Below are 20,000 nucleotides of genomic sequence, written 5' to 3' on the forward strand. Positions count from 1 at the left end.
ACATAAGAATTAACCAAAATTTAAATGCATACACCAGAAAAGCACATCTAAATTACTACTTTTTCCCCCCTCTCCACAGAAACTTTGCTAAACAGACTTCTGCAATTTTTCATCAATTTGGGATTCCTTAGTCATCTGGCATCCAGAATATACCATTATGGAGCAGGCTAGACAAGCCTGCTGTATGTCTTGAAATCCCACATTTTACAGTGCACCTGCAGATCAAATATGTTGTAAACCTAACATATCAGAATGCTGCTGGATTAGTTCTGCATGCCCTGTACAGTCACTCTGAGCCTGGGGAGTGTGTTTGAGTTTTCTAGTAACCAGATGAAGCTACCACCAGGCCATGCAACAAGTATGCAGGCACAGACTCAAAAACTCTAATCATTGTTTTTACTAAACATGCATTGTATGTATGTAAACATACATTGTATGTTGTATGTTGTAAACATACATACATTGTATGTTGTATGTTGTAAACATACATACATTGTATGTTGTAAACATACATTGTATGACCATATGTATGTAGTTCCAGGGTTTTTCTTCAATGGAAACAACAGCACAACATCCACTATGCTAAAACATATCTCAACGCTGTGCTTTTACATAACTGTACTGAGGGTAATGGCAAAATAGCTATCCAGTGCTAAGAAATGCTTGCTGCTTTTGCAGTTGAAAAATGTAAACATAAGAAAGCTAAGAAAAAAATAGACAGCTAAGAAATGTAAAAACAATGAGAAAAGCACTAAAAAGAAATGTATTTTAAATTCAGAGAAGTGTAAACTATTCCCTGCCAACTAGTAATAAGAAAACAAAGCTGTGGTAACAAGAAGCCGCAGACATAGGATCCCACCAGCATTTAAATAACTGTCCTGATATATTCTCCCTCTGTTCCCCAGATTTGGGAGAGATAACTGATCATACCTTACCACAGATTTGATAAACGTATTAACCAGCAACATATTACAGAAACACAAACTACTCCATTCATGCTGTTACTGATACTAGAAATCCTTTTCCTACCACACTTTTAAATGAAGTTTATGCACTAAAACAGTTACAAGATACCTGTATATACTGTACCCTGCTAATGATCACTTTCTATCCATAGTAAGTTACTACTGGTCAGAGCAACTCTAGGATGCAGTCAGCCTCTCCTGATGAATAATTTTGCCTATATAGTTGAAGTGTTACAGACAGATGCCTTCCTCGCTTTCTTATGCTGCAAGGACCAGATGTATTTTTGGCAGCATAGAAGACAGTAAAGAATAGACAGCACTTTAAAACTGCATATTTTCTTTGTCTAGTGGTAAAGAGCTGAGAGAGAAGAGCCTTCTAAACCAATTTCCTCCCATAGACTTAATCAGACTCACTATCAGAGGGTGGCCACAGGCGATCATTAATTCCCAAAAAACCCTTGCAGCAGCTGGTAAACATGCTATCTAGACTTCTTTGCGTCTCATCCACAGCTCTAAAGGTCTTCACTGTGCCTCTTCACCATGTAGATTGTCTACTGTACATTAGATAAACTTCTGTGCTCTTCTCCAAAGGCATTTCTGAGAAAGTCAAAATTTCTTGAAAATCTCTTGCCAGGACATCCTGTGAATGGTCATAAAAACTCGCAACTCTGCTGGCATTAGGAAACCACGCACTGGGGAGCATGAGACAATAAACTAGTTCCTTGATTTAAAATATTCTTCTCACTTAAAATAAATACCAAAGAATACAAAACATTCGAAGAAAAAAAAAAAAAGCGAAAAATAAACTTCCCACGTGAGAAATTCTATAATGGTTGTACTTGCAGGTTGACAGAACACGGAGTTAACAGGTACGTACTGCCACTTCATTTTGTCAGTAAGAGACTTTGTGGCTTTCAAGTAATAAATCATAAGAAACTTTTCTATTTCTAAACATTTTAAGATAAGGGAATGGGGAATCAAATCAATTTAGGCTTCTACATGAAGGTTCCAATCTTTCTAACCAGGGACAAATATGCTGTCCCTGTCAAATCATTTCAGCGTGAACCAACTGAAAATTTATTATCTCATAAAGATCATCTATGTCTTTTCCCAGCATGCTTTGCAGACTATACTGATATGATGTCCACACCAGCTGCAATTTTACTTAGACAAGAGGAAACAAGTGATAACAAATTCATGCATGTAGTTGCTCTTTGGTAAGTTGCCTCATGACAAATGTTTAGTCTTATAGTTAAACAGCAAAAGCCAAAATGTTCTGTCACATGCTCAAAAACTAAATAAAGTTACATTTACATATGTATCTCACCTGCTACATCTTATCATCATTATTAGTAATATTTTGCCACGATGCTTCATAAAGACACTGTTGCTTCAAAATAAATGCTGAGTAGGCTGTTGTTGCGCTACTCCCTGTCCGGGTTAGTTGCCAAGCCAGGAGATTGTTCGGTACTTGGGACAAGTGGATAAAGGGGAACAAGTAGCCAGAGACAGAAAAGACTTGTCAGAGAGGGAGATGATGTCAGACAAGATGAACAGGAATGTTCCAGCAGTATATGATGGTCTGGCCGCCTGAGCAACTGCTATTGCTGAGCCCTATGTCTTTCTAAGTGGTTGGCAATGTGAGCCAGATCTTTCCTAAGGCTTCTACCAACAGCAGTGTGGGGAAAGGGAAGTAAAGGAGGAAGGCACTACCTTTGGGCATGCAGCACAGTGCAGAAGAGGTGGCTCTGCTGTATGTTCTCTTTTGTGATAGCTTGATTCCTGCCAAACTTCTGTATGTTTAGTCTCATTTTGAAACTCTGAAATCTGCAAATTATAATTTATCATGATCATGTAATAGCAAAAAATGAAATTGTACACAAGACTAATACAAAACTAGACTCCTAAAAATGGTGCAACTGGCATTGTGATAAAAGTCCTGCCACCCCATCAGTACTTAAGGGAAAAGAAGATGAGTGTATAGGGAAGGAAGTCAATTCTGCCTCTTCAGCAAACTGTGCTAATTCTCATTAGTGTCAAGGATATGCCATACCAAGAGGATTGGGCCTATACTTGCAGCTGTTTTCAATTAACATTTTAATGTAAATCCGAGGAGATGCAGACAGGTAACAGGTGTGGATCATTCTAATCAAATAGCTCTTCTGGATTTTATTATTTATTTCCTGTTACACAAAATGCCATAGCACACATTTTTCTGAAGCTATCATTTAAAAGAGGGAAACCCAGAAGAGAGATTGCCAAACAAGTGCACCGACTCTTAAAGGAAAGCAAAAGCCTAGCAAAAGAGGTTCTAAAAATCAAAAAAAATACCAGGAAGTTGATAGCTGCATAGTATCACATATCTAATCCCTATAATTTACTACAGTACACAAAGATAAAAGAGCTCTAATAAGCAAAACTAAAATAATAAACATAAAATAATCCTAAAAGGGATACTCTGCTGTCTTTTATTCACTGGAAAATACTATAATGTGGGCAAAAATTGTTAAACAGGGCTAGCCCTGTTTAATATCTTTATTGATGATCTGGATAAGGGGATTGAGTGCACCCACTGTAAGTTTGCAGATGACACCAAGTTGGAAGGAAGTGTTGATCTGCCTGAGGGTAGGAAAGCCCTACATAGGGATCTGAATAGGCTAGAATAATTGGATGAGGCCAATGGGATGAGCTTTACCAAGACCAAGCGCCACGTCCTGTACATCAGTCACAACAAGTCCATGCATTGCTATAGCCTTGGACAGAATGGCATCTGGGGGTGTTAGTGGACAGCCAGCTGAACAGAAGCCAGCAGTGTTCCCATGTGGCCAACAATGCCAATGACATCTTGGTTCGTATCAAAAATAGTAGTAGCGTAGTTAGCAGGACTAGAGAGTTGATTGTTCCTCTGTACTTGGCACTGGTGAGGCCTCACCTTGAGTACAACATTCAGTTTTGGGCCCCTCCCTACAAAAAAGACATTGAGGCCTTAGAGTGTGTCCAAAGATGGGCAGTGAAGCTGGTGAGGAGTCTGGAGTACAAGTCTTATGAGGAGTGGCTGAGGGAACTGGGATTTAGTCTGGAGAAGAGAAGGCTCAAGGGAGACCTTATTGCTCTCTACAACTAGTGATAGGAAGAGAGGTAAGGACCTCAAGCTGTGCTAGGGGAGGCTTGGGTCAGTTGTTAGGAATAATTTCTCCTCAGAAGAGTGGTGAGGTATTGGAACAGGATACCCAGGGAGGTGTTGTAGTCATCATCCCTGGAAATTTTCAAGAAAAGTGCAGATGTGGCAATGAGGGACATGCTCTAGTGTGCATGGGTGATGAATTGATGGATGGACTACATGATCTTTATGGTCTTTTCCAATCTTAATGATTTTATGATTCTATGATTTCACTCTGATGGGGAGAGCCAAGTCATTTCAGTGACTGGATGCAACTAAAAAATCTACGATTATTTTTTGAAGGTTCTTCAGAATGCTTTTACATGAGGACTTTCTGTAGTTACTGTACTAATTTTCCACTCCTTTCAGAAAAAAAAAGCATTTATATATCATGTGATTTCAAGCTGTTGCTACTATATTCTATCAAATTAGAGTTCTTAAAAGCAGCAGGTTTTAAATTCCAGAAAAATTAAACCATTAAGACTTTTTTTATTACTTTAAATATATTTAATATTTAAATGGGGAGCAGATTGGATCTTATCTATCATTATTCTAAATCCTTATTAGCACAAAAGAAATAGATCAGATGTACAGATAAATTAGCAAAGTACAGACAAATATTATCAATTCTTAATTTCATTAAGCTTCAAGCTTGGTAAAATATTTTCTGCTAGTATTTTGCATTAACAGTTTCTGACTAACGTACTGCATTAAAAACTCTTGTGTCTAGTTAGCTGATGCTTTCTTCTACACCTAAATCTGAAAATCCTTGTATTTTCAGCTCAAAATTTGTTTGCCTAACTTCTTTTTTGATGATCACTATTAAAGACTTCAAGAAAAATTAACAACAAAATTAATACTGAAACTAAGATATGTAGAGAATGAGTAGAAATCTCAATATTAGACCAAACTTTTAATAATCAAAGTTGAGAGAAAACCTGATACTTCGTAAGAGGAAAATAGCTAAGTGTATTTTTATCTTTTTAGTACAATTATAACCTTGAATTTTCTTACTGAACAAGTTTTTTTTTTTTTTTAAGTTTCTCCGTGTTTAATCAGAAAAAAAACACACACATTTTAATTAAAAAAAAAAAAAAGAAGTCCCATGATATGGTAATCGACAAGCCTATATAATTTTCTCTTAACCGTGGAGCTGACCATAAAACTGTTTACCTTTTCACCACTGGAGACAACAGCAACTTGCCTTACATGAAAGGCAAGTATAAGTATCATGCTGTGAAAATTTCAGAAAAAATTTTACCTAGATAAGTAAGTAATACTACTTATTGACACCAGTAGACTGAGTCAGGCTCTAAAGCACTAACTGATGAAGGTATTATGCATACATCATATATATACACCATCTTCAAAAATATAGGTAGCAATAGAGCTGTGTTTCTCAAAGACTGAAAGATAAAAACTACTTCCCGTGGAAAATGGGTCAAACCATTCTGTTTTTCTAACCAGCTGTATTTCAAGTCTAGCCACTCACTTTAGCAGACAGTTCCTTCCAAGAGAGTTTTCTGAACTGAGATCTTATTTTAACCCAATTATTCTACTTTTAAAGGTACAGCAACATGTTTATCTGATTTCTGCATTAAAACAATTAATCAATGAAATATACTGAAATCTTAATGCTATTGAAGAGAGCATACTGTGCACACCGAACTTCTTTCAGAACCAGAGCTTAACTGCCTCCTCTCCCAAGCAGATGTGAAGTAGTCTGGTCTCCCTGCTCCAAGGCAGAATTTTACTTCATTTAAATTGGCTCTGAAGTATGTGTCATGGCAATCTGTATTTCTTGTACTTCATCAAACTCAAAGAAACTGTTCTTATACTATGAACTCTTTGCAGCACATAGCTTGCCTTGTACCAGACAAGTACCAGTGGTCTCTCAAGTTCCTGCACTAGTTTCCTTTGTTTGGCATTTTAGCAATGTACTTATTGGGGAATGAAACTACTGAATACATTGGTGGTTCATCCTTCAGCCACCTCAGACCTGTTCAGCCACCTTCTTCAAAGCCAATAAGGTAATAAGTTGTCAGGGTAGATACAGAGACTCAGTTACTATGCTGGCTGTGGAGCCAAATACATAGCAGCCTCAACCCATCTGCAGCGTACCAATGAACAAATAGGACCTTGAGCCAATGCTTCATTGACAGCTCAATTTACAAACTCTTAAGAGTTAGAGTACTATTAACTTAAGGATGACAATGCACCTTTGTAACAGTTAAGCCTTCTCTCTCTCTACTGGGATCATTCCTTTTAAACTGTAATCATAGGTGTATTATTACTAATATGGTAAACTGGGAAACTTTAGAAGAGGTTTCTTACCACTGCTACTACCAGACCATTGCTGACAGTGCTGTGGAACCAACATTAGTCGCATGCACCTCTCTAAAGCTGATGCACAACATCTCAAACCTTATTACTTGCTTGCAGTGTCCTGCCATTACCTTCATTAAGTGCATGTCCATCATAATCTGATCAGATTTTATTGATGTCAGCCCTGATGACTTGCATATCATGAACAGTCCTGGTGATCAAACTAGTATCCAGAATGGATACAAGGGTCTCTGACACATAATTTACAGAGTACTGCATGAACTATTTAATCTCCCTGAAGATCAAACTAGCATGGTACTTTATTAAGCAATTTACGCCTAAACAAATAGCCTGCTTTAAATAACTAGTGGCTGTTACATCCACTATCACCCTAGATCATCTCTAATGGAGAAGTAGTTAATAAATCAATTGTTGTTTGAATAGGGAATCCTGTCATGTTGCTTATGTGCCATTAACAATAAGGATCCTAGCTAAATTGAAGAAATTGGAAAAAATCTCTTGAAGAACAGTAGATGGACTGGAAAAGAATAGAGAGAAAATACATTTTCATTTTAACTTGATGTCTAAAAAACCTCTAAAACCAAAAAGCCTCTTAACAGTAAGAAGGAAAATGTCAGAGAGATGACATCAGAGAATATGCAGAAAAATTACAATAGACTGTAGCAAAGCATAAATGTTCTGTGTATTGTGAAGAAATTATATAGATTATAGCCCTTGTAAAGAGGATGATGTCTAGGCAATAAAAGCATTTTTTCCTGAAGTACATTTGTTTACATTACAAAGTGTCTCCCTTACTAGTCTTCTGTATGCTAGTGCCCCTTCAGCACAGTCACAGTCTAGTAGAAGATTAATATTTCAGAACTTGTCATGGGCAGTTTCACTTGACTCTGTCACTGCCTATGTCTGACAAGCTATTTATCATGCTGCTAAGTGTCAGCATTAAATTATCCCTGCTGTTATGACAGCAACATTATTCATCAGGATTACAGCTCCAGTACAAGGCTGCTTACAGCTGTTACCTTCTTCTTCTGGGCTTTATCGATCGCTGCTTTTTCTATTATACAAAAAAATAAATAATAAAAAAGGTGTCTATTCACATGGCCATTCACATCTCGCATGTTTGATTATTTTTATTTTTGTACCGACATTGAACAAAAAAAATCCCAGAAATGGGTTTCCACAGTTATAAAATGTCTGAAACAGAAGAGAATCTCATTCCCTTCGAGAGGCACATTCTCTTTGAGGAGACAGAGAAAGACTGTAAACATTATTGATCATAATGCATAGGCACCCAAGGTTGAAGCACGTTGCTTGACAAATCGATCTGCGTTTGTTTTAACCAAGTCACCCTTCCTTAACCACTGCAATGAAATGACAATGAAATCAAGAATTATTTATTGAGATGTGCAGTGTTATTCACAGGCAGCTCAACTGTGCCTTGTCTCCAGTCCGAACTCTGAACACTCCAATTACCTTCTGTGAGGCTTTTGGTTTGGAGTAGAATAATACAATGAATAAAGATAAGAGCACACTGAATTCTTTAGAAATTCTTTCACAATTTAAACTTGGCTTACATTTCTGATATTCCTTCTCCCTTAAGAAAAGAATGAATGAAAAGACTATTAGCACATTTGGTTTAATCTGTTTAATCAGTATTTGTTTCTAAAATTTCTGTGTTCGATCATTTACTCCCATTTTACCTTTGGTTGTTTCTCTTACCACTGGGCTTTAAGATAAATAACAGCATGGTTAAAAATATGTTCAGAAAAAAACATAAAGCCATCCTCATAAGTCTACATATGATTTCTTTTAAACTATAATAATATTAGAGGTTTTCAAAACATAGGAATCAATTCAAACAGTAAATGTTGTGATGTCCCACATGTTAGGGCTCGGGAAGAAGGCACCAGGCATGTACAATTCACTATATCATGTGTACTGAACTATAAAAGGGAGAAAAATTTGAATAATTTTAACAATTGCTGCATGTAATTTTACATGCAGTAATTTCAAATCATGCCATTAGGCAGGTCTCTCACTGAGTGCTTTTTCAAAACACTCATACATGAAAAAATAAAAAATGCTTCTAAAAATCAAGTTCTCAAAATGAATTCTAAAATGCAATAGCAAATAAAATAGAAGAACGCCATTACAGGAAACAGTATTCTTCTATTTCATATTCTTGTAGTAACTCATGGATGTTACTGGCTTTCAAATCAAACAATGCTTGGTGTCTTCCTTAGAAATCAAGGTACTATGTATGCAATTGAGTAAGATTTTTAGCTTTTATTCAAGAGCTACTTGTCATTTGTTTATCTGCAAGGAGTACATCTAAAAGGTAAGTCTTAATGATTCAAAACAAGTGGACAACAAGCCTTTCCACACTTGCAAATTAATTCATAGACCTGCTGTTTGAGAGAGATGGAGACAATTTTTAAGTTTCTGGGGCTGTATACGCCTAATCTGCTTTGCAAGAAAATAGCTAGCCCAACAGTATGATGCAGCAGCATGTCCCTTCCCATAGAATGCCAGAGCTGTGATGATATGAGGTGCCACACCCATGGTCATGGTGTTGCACACCAGCAATTACAAAGCTGTGGCATCACCTACAAGTTGATCCCCTCTTCCTAAACAGCTACAGGTGAAAGCACAGAGCTCAGTCCATCAACACCATTCTCCTGCACTCACTGGCTTGCTGCCTCAGTGTTTTTGCAGATTCAGACATAAGCCTTATTTACATCATGTGCTTGTGTCACTCTGCAGTGAAAGATGATAGAGAAAAAGGCAGATAAACAGAATAAGATCTTTCAATCTAAGGTCTTTTTCAGGACTTTCTTGTCCAGTTTCATCAATATATTTTTTCATGTTCTTAACTTTAAGCCAAGTTTCTCTAAGCACACTATTTATCAAGATGTCTCAATAGTTCACATAACTAAAAAACTCTGAGGAATCACTTTACCTTTTTTTGTTGTTGTTGTCCTTCTTACTACTTTTCCTAGTATTTACAGCAAACTAAAATTCTATCAATATTATATACAATAATATTATTATTTTAATGTGAAAAAGGCAGGATAATTCTGACTAAAGTAGACAACACATCTTTATTCTCTTAATGTTATCTTTCAGAATTAGCTTCTAAAACTCTAAACTTGGAATACTTTCTGCAGTTCTCCACAGAATTTCTTTGAAAAAAAACCATAAAACTAGAGATTTCCTTTAAAAAAAAGCTACAGAGATTTCAAATACAATAATCTGAATGTCTCATCATATAAAAGCTGTTTATATTTTCCCTTGAATAAATTACTTAAAATTTTAATGGGAATTACCACAAAGTCAGGGGAGTAGATTAAAACGGTTTTGAACTCAAGAGAAATTTCACAGTTAAAATCAAGGATGCTGTCTGAAATAGTTTCAGAATCCCAAATCTGCTAACAATGTTAGCAGATGATACCCAAATGATACTTCTCATATTCTTCAGTAACTATGAGACCAAATCTATACTACAAACAAGGAGAAATTTGGCATACCTGTATTATATCAAGTTGCCAGTCTTCAGATTTTACAGTGATGTGGAGAACATTGCAGTGGTGTGGAGAGGATCAACAAGAACAAATGTCACTTTTTGAAATGCTGGCACTTTTCCAGGTGGGAGTAAAGATTTGAAAAAGAAATAACAATGAAAATGACAGAACAGTAAGTTATTTGCAATTAGAAGTCCTGGAAAAAAGTAGAATTTGAACAGAATTCTGAGAGTGATCTGTGCATACAGATTCATTTATTTAATAAAACAAGGCCAAAATAGAAGTATTTTCCTAACAGACTGTCCCTTACAATGGATCTGTTTACTTTAGATTCATTGGTGATTACATTCAGCTGTATTATCTGTTCGAGAGCTTTTAACTTTGAATGCTGCAGTAAGTGTCAATCTTTATATTACTGAAGGACAATTAGGCAAAACATGTAATTGTATGGTCACTTATTAATTTCAAGATCCAATGTCATAAATTATATACGTTAATTAATGCCACATGTCAGTCACAATCTGGAACTTTGAAAGGATAAAGAGGTTAACAAGAATATGTAATTAAAAGAAAACAGGGTATAAAGGCACAGCTGAACAGTTTATAAATTAGACAAGAAAAGGGGTGCTGTGTCAGCAAGTAGGAGCCAAGACAAAAACAGAGGGTTGATAAAGCATGAAGAATTAAGAAGTCAGAATATGAAGGAAAGTTTTAAATCTTAAGGTTTTTTTTCCATTTGGAAACCAAACGTTTGGCAGAAAGTTATTTGAAGAGAATTGTGGAGCAAGTCACTGTCTTCTGTACCATACCACACAGGATGAAGAGAGAAGAGTGCATGCTTGCACATACTTACAGGATCTCCTCATATTGCAGTAGCTCTGTCATCACAAGGAAGTGGAAATATCACCTTAGCAGACAGGCATGCCAGAGTAGAAAAAAAAAAAAAGCCATTTAAAATGCTATTTTGATAAAAGGGAAGAAATGAGGGCATTGTAGAAGGCAACTGTACTTAGAGCACTGCTCACTGCTGTAACTGCTCTCCTGAAAGGTCATCTGCCACTTGGAAGAAATTGCAGTAGCCCTCCAGCCCCTTACTGAAATCCATGTGACCAAAAAAAAAAAAAAGTTCAAAAGGAAACTGTACAAAAACATGAATTAGGAAAAAGTGAGCAAACAATTAACTGAATTAATCTTATTCTGCTACAATAGAGGGCCCGAAGATTCCTGTGATGAAAAGTAAGGACACAGAGGAATATATAGTGGCAGGGAGCAGATGAGCATAGAGCATCAGTCACTTCCAAGTGCTTTAAAATATTATCTCAATCTGCCTACAGATTGTGAAGCATTTTCTAATGAGGAAAAGAATACAGAGGTAGAGGTTTTGTTTTTAAACTAATATATGAAAGCTGCATCTGTACTAACTGTAAGGAACTCAAGATCCTGTAATAAATGGAAGTCAGATGGACTGTGAGCTTATTCAAACAAAATTTATATTTTTTTAACTACTAATATTATTCTGTCACAGATTAAACAAGAACAAAAGTCAAATGTTCACAGGCTAATAATCAAAATCCCCTAGGGGTACATTAAGCATGTGTAAGTCCATATTTTACCCCTCAGCTGAGTACACTTCAAGAAATGGAGACAGGATCTTGTCCATCTGATTTCCTTTCCAAAACAGCCGCAGGCAGGTTTCTAAAGCCCTGAAGCCTCCCCACACATCCCTTCTGCACCCAGAGGAAAGCAGAGGAAGAAGGATACCTGGCAGCAGCTGGATGATTTCCCTGAGTCATGGTGCACAGACGTCTGACACCAGCTGCACATGAAGGACATTCAGTTTTGTCAGTTTTCCCACAAGCTGTAGTCTGCTCTTCTCTGTGTCTCAGAAGAGGAGCTGCTTGCCTCTCCCTGAGCCATCAAAGGGACTGATGGTGTGACACTGCACTGCAAAGGCTTGCAGCCACAGTGTAGGGCAGATGCTCTCACCTTGCCAAGGAGAAGAGTATTCATTATAAGCACTTCTCTCCTTTTAGGTCCTGAAGAATTCACCTGGTGTTAATTTAAGACACCAGGGCTGCAGCAAAACTGGCAGAAAGTAGCTCCACACAATGGAGACAGTAAACTATGATGGAGTGCAGGTTTACTCTCCCATGCAGGACCTACAACCTCCAAACACACTATGAGTGCATCTTCTGTCACCTTCTTCCTTCCTTTTCCAGCTCCTTGGCCAGGCAGGCATGGGAACCAATATGGATAGCATTATTCTCCTGCTACATCAAGTCTCCATGACCATCCAAAAGGAATGCAGCAGCCTAGCCCATCCCTACTACAGCCCTTCATTTTTCTCTTCTTAGCACACATTTCAACAGCTTGCAAAAGGCAGCAGCAGAGAAACTTCAAACTCTATTGATACGTTTCTGTAGTAAGAATAATTTTGTTCCAACATGGAATTACAAAAAGTTACCAGCAAAGCTGCTTAACACGTTTTCATTGCAGCCCACAGGTCACTGAGATAGGACAGCCCCAAAGGTGTGCCCCAGGAAGGCCTCAGGATGCAAAAGGAGTGGAAGAAGCTCACCAGTTCTCTTAATTTTGGATACGAATTTTTCTTTTATTTCCTAAGCAGCCATCCTATACAAATAAGATGTGCTGCTATTAATATACACAGCTGTTCTTCAAGGCAGATATCTGTTCGTGTGCACACCCTCATGCCTTATCTTCTAAATTTTATCCCTGTTTCTCCTATCTCTTCTCTCTACCTTAAACATTCAGGATACAAAATCACAATGGATCTGAGGTTTGGGCTTTTTTTTTCTTTTACATATTATGACAATACTTCTGAAACCATTTGTATTTGAGTCTATAAATATTTTAATTTTGCAATTCATCAGCAAAAATGGCACATACTACTAGAAGTAACAACTCTGTGGCTTCACTGCTCTGAATTTTCTCATTCTATAATTTTTCTAATGAAGATCCCAGATGTTAGATATGAGAATCCTACCACAGCAGCATGTGTATGTGATGTACTACTTTAATCCATTGATGCAACATATTCTTTATTGTACAGTATTTGTCATAAAAGTATTTTAATCACTGGCAGAGTGATCTTCATTCAAGACACTTTTCCCCCTTCTGCAGCTAATTTGCATCAAAAGATTGAGACGTTAACATAACAATAACTAAATTACAGTTAAAAAAAAATCTTGGTAAACTCAATCCTGCAGGGTACTGGAAACATCCTCTTAAGGGCTGAGTATGTCCAGCTCTTATCAAAGTCAATGAGAACTGCAGGTGCTCTGCAGCTTGCAGAATTGATCTCTTTCATATTATCAGTTACCAGCTGTTATCTAATATGTATTGTATTGTATGAAAAAGAGCTATTTTCTGTGTTCATTGTGGTGAGAATCATTAAGGAGATTTACTTGTCAGACTTCACACATCATGAAATCACTTCTGTATGAAAAAAAAAAAAAACCACGTTAAATTATCCCACCAAAATTGTTGTATCTGCTTTCTGCATTAGCTATCAAAGTAATGTTCACATTCCTTTCAAGTATCATTATAACACAGTTTTGCATTAGGAAACAATGAAAACTGCAGCATTACTTCACCAATAACTCCAGCCCACTCCTCAGAGATGCTAACTCCAGTTCTGCTCAAGCAATTGAAAGCAGTTTTTCACAGCCCAGGGATTATATGCCTAATCTGCTGTGCCTGGATAGAAATGGCTATCTGCGTGTCATACCCTTTTGTTCCTAATCAGATGAACTATTCTCATATTAGACGCATGTGTGAGTAACCTATGGCTTTCCCTTTCTGTTTACAGAAAGGAAGATGCATGCAAAAAATGCACAGGATGACACCTGAAGAAAGATGGAGGCTGAGCCCTCAGCCACAGCAGTCTGAGTTGTGGACACATTCCTGTGCCTGGATCAAATTGACAGGGGGTGCTTCACTTCACAGTCCCACCACAGAGCCTCTATGGCCTAAAATCCTGGCATAAAAGCTACTCAGACCCTTTCCTCAGGACAAACAATTGCTTGCCCACTAACCTTTAGCAATACATCTCAACACAACAACCACTGCAGCTCACTTTCGTGTGACTTAGATTTCCTGGCCAACAACCCTTATCCCATCAGCACTGTAATTTCTTCAATAAATAGGCCCAACCACAGCACTAAACAGGGGCAGCTGTCTGTGTCCCATGGTCCTCACAAGGTCAGAGCACCCATTCATGTGTAGCTGCTTGTCCAGGTCCAGGGGAAAAAAAAAAACTGATCTTGTATCATTTCAATGGTAAAGAATGCAATCCCGAAAGACCATAACATGAAGATAAACAAAACTCACCACCCAAATAATTATTTTTTACAATCTCATGGTTTTTAATAAAAGCTCATAATTCTGAAGGTCCAGCTCAGTTACATGATTTAGTAGTGCAGGTTTCAGACTGAGCTCAGCTTCATAGCATCTGAGTGCCTTCTGGCACAGTGTTAAGCAACCTAACTAACATCTGTCATTGTTTTTTTCTTTTCATGTTCTCTGTCCTTTTTCTGCTTCCTTCCTTCCAGGACAGATGTGTAAAAAGTGGAGTGTTTCATTCAGGATACTTTTAAAGGACAGTGTTGTATGAGTCTGTACAACTAGGGAATTAAACTAGAAAACAAAAATTAAAAATTAAAAATGTGCAAACTATCTTCACAAAATTCACAAAATAGATTTGGAGGAAAATGGTGACTTCCTCCATGGAGGAAAAATTTGATTAGCACCACTTCCCTGTGCTCCCGGTGCATCTGAGAGGATAAGTATCCTTCCTGAGCACTGTGCATCAGTATCACATCTGCTAAAGTATCACAGTACCACCATCATGTTAATACAACCTGCAAATGTCAGAGTGATTCCACAGCTGTAATTCTCGCAGTAATTCTCTCTGGTTTCAGAACTCCCCACTCAGCCCTTAGTTAAGCAGAACTTCCCTTAAAGTTAGTAAGAATACAACGTCTGAGGGGTGTAAAAGAAAAGACTTGAACATTTCAGAATCTAGGAAGTTAATTTAGTTGACACTGACTTATTTTTATTTTCTTGCTATTTGTTTTTTCTATGGTCTATTACTGCTTTGTAAAACAGAAGCTTCCCACCCGCTTTACGAATCACAAACATCAGAAATAGCTGCTATTATCCACAGGCTATGTTTCTGCGGTGATTTTACTGTGGTCTGCACACACTCCTTAAGAGATTTTCCTCTTCATACTTGATCTGTTGTCTCCCTGTTGAAAATATCACTGACACCGCTGAGGCTAACAAGGTCAAGTGCTTTGAGATGGAAGCCTTTTGTACTGATGAACAGCTGAAGGGTGCGACATATGTTTTAAGGCCCTAGCAGCTGGCTCAGTGAGAGCCTCTTGGGTCTCTTTTAATGATAAATCCAGGCCCTGCTACTTCATCTCAGCATAGAAATAGCAGCATGTTAACATTCATCCAAAGTCTTGTGTCTGTCATTAACTCAGCCCTTCTACTGTAGTTACATGGCAGAGCACAGCTGACATATCACCTGTCCTCCCACTTCATAGAACAGGAGGGCAGGTTATGCATCAGTGCAGCATTTAAATGCCATTTGACTGAAAACTACTGATTACTCCACATGTTTTATGTCTCTTTTTTAATTTTTCTGAATGACAGCTGATCACAGTTGCTTCTTCGTCTTTTTAATTTCTATTCTCTGAATATATGTAAGTATGAATATGTATAAAGCTTGATAACTGAGTCTTAGAAATTTTGTGAGTAACACATACAATAGAAATAAAACATTTACGCAATTGTCTCCACAGGAACAAATCAGCTCACGGCTGCACAAGGCCTCAAAGGTCCCAACCTCCCATTAAGCCATGTGCTGAAGAACAAAAGGGAATAACAAATTCAGCAATAAATGCTTTGTTGAAAAGTTTTGAAGCCACTGGTCAGGAGGGAGGGAATTTTCCCACTTCTACTACTCCTCTAACAGTTTTCAGTCCTCAACTTTATCCTTTAACAAGTACTTTGGGATCCTTGAGAGTGAAAGGTGCTATATAAATGAGAGATGTATTAATAAAAACCCCAACTGCAGTTCAGCTGCAAATGGGAGCTTCTCCAGCTCAAGGCTGGAGTAATTCTGCTAGGCAACCACAGATGGTGTGACAGATGATCTCAGCAGCCCATCCTTCTATGTTTTTTTTTAGTTTAAATTAAAACAAAAAAAAATTATAAAGCTGTCTTGGCATGCTACAGATTTCAAGGGCCTTAAGTTCATCTCCAGAGCTAGCTTTGGTCCCTTTACTGCTATTCCTTGTCAGAAAGTTTTATACCTGAATCCAGCTGGGGAAAGAATGTGTATGCTACACATTTGCTTCCACCTTGCCACAAATGGCATGGGAGGGAGAGAGGTGAATACCTGGGATAGATGAATCTCTTTGGCTGGGAACTGGAACAGACTTGGCATCAAAGAAAAAGTTCAAAACTTCAAGGCTTTTGGTTTGGTCCTGGCTAGCTGAATATCCAATCAGCCCGTAACAGACTTTCTTTGAGGTGCTGACTACAAGCACTGTGAACATTGATGCCTATATTTGAGTTAAACAGTCAGAAGATGAGGACAATTCTTGTAATGAAGTGACAGGAAGAAGAAAAGTCAGTACAAGAACATAGCGTTGAGGTAGTTTTCTAATGAATACACCAAAAAGCCCTGGTCATCAGAAATTGGCTTTTGAACGTCATGCTACCACTGTGGTCTTGGTGCAGTGTAGTCATACAGAGCAAAAAAATATAAATTGCTCCAACCCCAGCAGTTTTCCTTCAACACTGGAGCCTAAAGTAGATGTAGAAATTAGCAAAAGTTAGAATTTTTGTGTATAACTACTAATGGAACTGCTTGCGATGACATGCTATTTGTAATAAAAAACTTTTTTAAAATTATTGAACACCTCTTGATTAAAGTTAACATATTCATTTATCAAGACTGAAGTATTACTCTCCAGCTGTATCTCTTCGTCTCTTGTAGATATTGGCTAAGGAAAATCCTCCTTCCTTACTGTGCATGAAAAAGATTCTATCATCAAATTAAAATGTTACTCTATGACTTCTTGTTGACCACTTTGCATCATGCTTAACATTCTATAGACACATCCTTTGTCCTCTATAAACAGATAGGAGTAGCTTCATGTTCACAAAACATGATCCTCATGGGGAACTTCAACCACCACAATATCTGTTGGAAGGACGATACAGCAGGGCACCAGCAATCGAAGAGGTTCCTGGAATGCATTGACAATAACTTCCTATTCCAAGTGGTACAGGAACCCATGAGAAAAGGTGCTATGCTGGACCTTGTCCTCACCAACCAGGAGAGGCTTGCGAGTAACATGAAGCTCAAGGGCAGCCTTGTCTGCAGTGACCACAAAATTGTGTAGTTCAAGATCCTTAGGGTGCCAAAGAGGGTGTGCAGCAAGCTTGCTACTCTGGACTTCAGGAGAGCAGATGTCAAACTCTTCAGGGAACTGCTTAGCAAGGTGACATGGGGTAAAACCCTGAAGGGAAAAGGAGCCCAAGAAACCTTGTTAGTATTCAAGAACCATCCCCTCCAAGCCCAGAAGCAGTGCATCCTGAGAAGAGGAAGGTAGACAAGAATGCCAGGAGGTGTCTCTGGATGAACAGGGAGCTCCTGGACTTAAGCTCAAAAAGAAAGTACACAGGGAATGGAAGCAGGAACAGGTTATCTGAGTGAACTACAAAGATGTTGTACAAGTAGTTAGGGATCAGGTTAGGAAAGCTAAAACCCAGACAGAATTAAATCTAGCCAGGGACATAAAGGGGAACTAGAAGAAAATCAACAGGTAGATCAGTGATAAAAAGGAAGGCTAGGGAAGATATGGTCTATCTCTAGAAGAAAATTGGAGACCTTGTCATGAGAGATATGGAGAAAGTTGAGGTGCTCAATGGCTTCTTTCTTCGAATCACAGAACCATAGAATCCTTAGAGTTAGAAGAGAACATTTAAAGGTCATATAGTCCAACCCTCCTGCAATGAACAGGAACATCCACAGCTAGATCAGATTGATCAGAACCTGGTCCAGCCTAGCTCTGAAAGCCTCCAGGGACAGGGCTTCCACCACAACTCTGGGCAACCTGTTCTTGTGCCTCACCACCCTCACTGTAAAAGACTTTTTCCTTATATCTAGCCTAAATCCATCCTTTTTAATTTTGAAACCGTTTCCCTTTGTCCTATCACCACAAACTCTTCTAAAGTGTCTGTCCGCTTCTTTCCTGTAGCTCCCCTTTAGATACTGAAAGGCCACTGTCAGGTCACCTCGGAGCCTTCTCTTCTCCAGGCTGAACAGCCCCAGCTCTTTCAGCCTGTCCTTGTACAAGAGGTGTTCCATCCCTTGGATCATTTTTGTGGTCTTTCTTTGGCTGCACTCTAACAGGCCTATGTCTCTCCTGTACTGAGAATGCCACATCTGGATGCAATACTCCAGGTGAGGCCTCACCAGCACAGAGTAGAGGTGCAGGATCACCTCCCTCCACTTGCTGGCCACGCTTCTTTTGATACAGGCCAGGATACGGTTGACTTTCTGGTCTGTGAGGGCACATTGCTGGCTCATCTCCAGCTTGCCATCCACCAGTACCCCCAAGCCCTTTTCAGCAGAGCTGTGCTCAATCCTTTCATTCTCCAGTTTGTATTGTAGTGGGGGATGCCCAGGTGCAAGACGCTGCACTTGGAAATATTGAACCTCATGAGTTTCACCTGGGCCCACTGCTCAAGCTTGTCTAGTTCCCTCTGGATGGCATCCCAACCATCAGGCATGTCGACTGCACCTCACATCTTGGTGTCATCCACAAACTTGCTGAGGGTGCACTCAACCCCACTTTCAGTGTCATTAATAAAGATATTAAAGAGTATCAGTCCCCTGGGGGACACCACTCTTTACTGATCTCCATCCAGACACTGAGCCATTGACAACCACTCTCTGGTTTTGGTCCTGCAGCCAGTTCTTTGCCTCAGTCTTCACCATCAAGGGCTCTAGCTGCACCACTCAAGTTGCAGAAAGCAAAAGTAAGAACCGGAAGAAGGAAGATCTGCCCACTGTAAGTGAAGATCAGGTACAAAACCATCTAAAGAACCTGAAGGTGTACAAGTCCATGGGATCCCACAAGATCCATCCACAGGTTTTAGGGGAACTGGTGGATGAAGTTGCCAAGCCACTACCCCTCAGATTTGAAAGGTCATGGCAGTCTGATGAAGTTTCCACTGACTGGAAAAGTGGAAACATAACCTCCATTTTCAAGAAGGGAAATAAAAAAGACCCAGGGAACTACAGGCCAGTCAGTCTCACATCTGTGCCTGGCAAGATCATGGAGCAGATCATCCCAAAGGCCCTACTAAGTGACATGGAAAATAATGATAAGGTGATAACCAACATGGCTTCACCAAAGGCAAACTGTGCTTTACAGACTTGGTGACCTTTTATAATGGAGCTACAGCATTAATGGATAAAGGAAGAGCAAGTGACATCATCTACCTGGATTTGTGCAAAGTTTTTGACGCTGTCCCGCATGACTTCCTTATCATTAAATTGGAGAAAAATGGATTTGATGGATGGGCCACTCACTGGATAAGGAATTGGCTGGATGGTCACTCTCAGCCAATGGCTCAATGTCCAAGTGGAGACCAGTGACAAGTGGCCTTCCTCAGGGATCGGTGCTGGGAGTGGTGCTATTTAACATCTTTGTAAGTGACATGGATAGTGGAATCAAGTGCTCCCTTAGCAAGTTTGCAGACGACACCAAGCTGGGTGGTGCAGTCAACACGCTAGAGGGAAGCGATGCCAACCAGAGGGACCTGGACAGGCTTGAGAGGTGGGCCCATGCCAGCCTCATGAAGTTCAATAAGGACAAGTGCAAGGTCTTGCATCTGGATCGGGGCAATCCCAAGCACAAATGCAGGTTTCAGAGAATAGCTTGAAAGCAGCCCTTAGAAGAA

The sequence above is a fragment of the Numida meleagris genome, chromosome 2 (assembly GCF_002078875.1).
Source record: "Numida meleagris isolate 19003 breed g44 Domestic line chromosome 2, NumMel1.0, whole genome shotgun sequence".
Taxonomy (NCBI): domain Eukaryota; kingdom Metazoa; phylum Chordata; class Aves; order Galliformes; family Numididae; genus Numida; species Numida meleagris.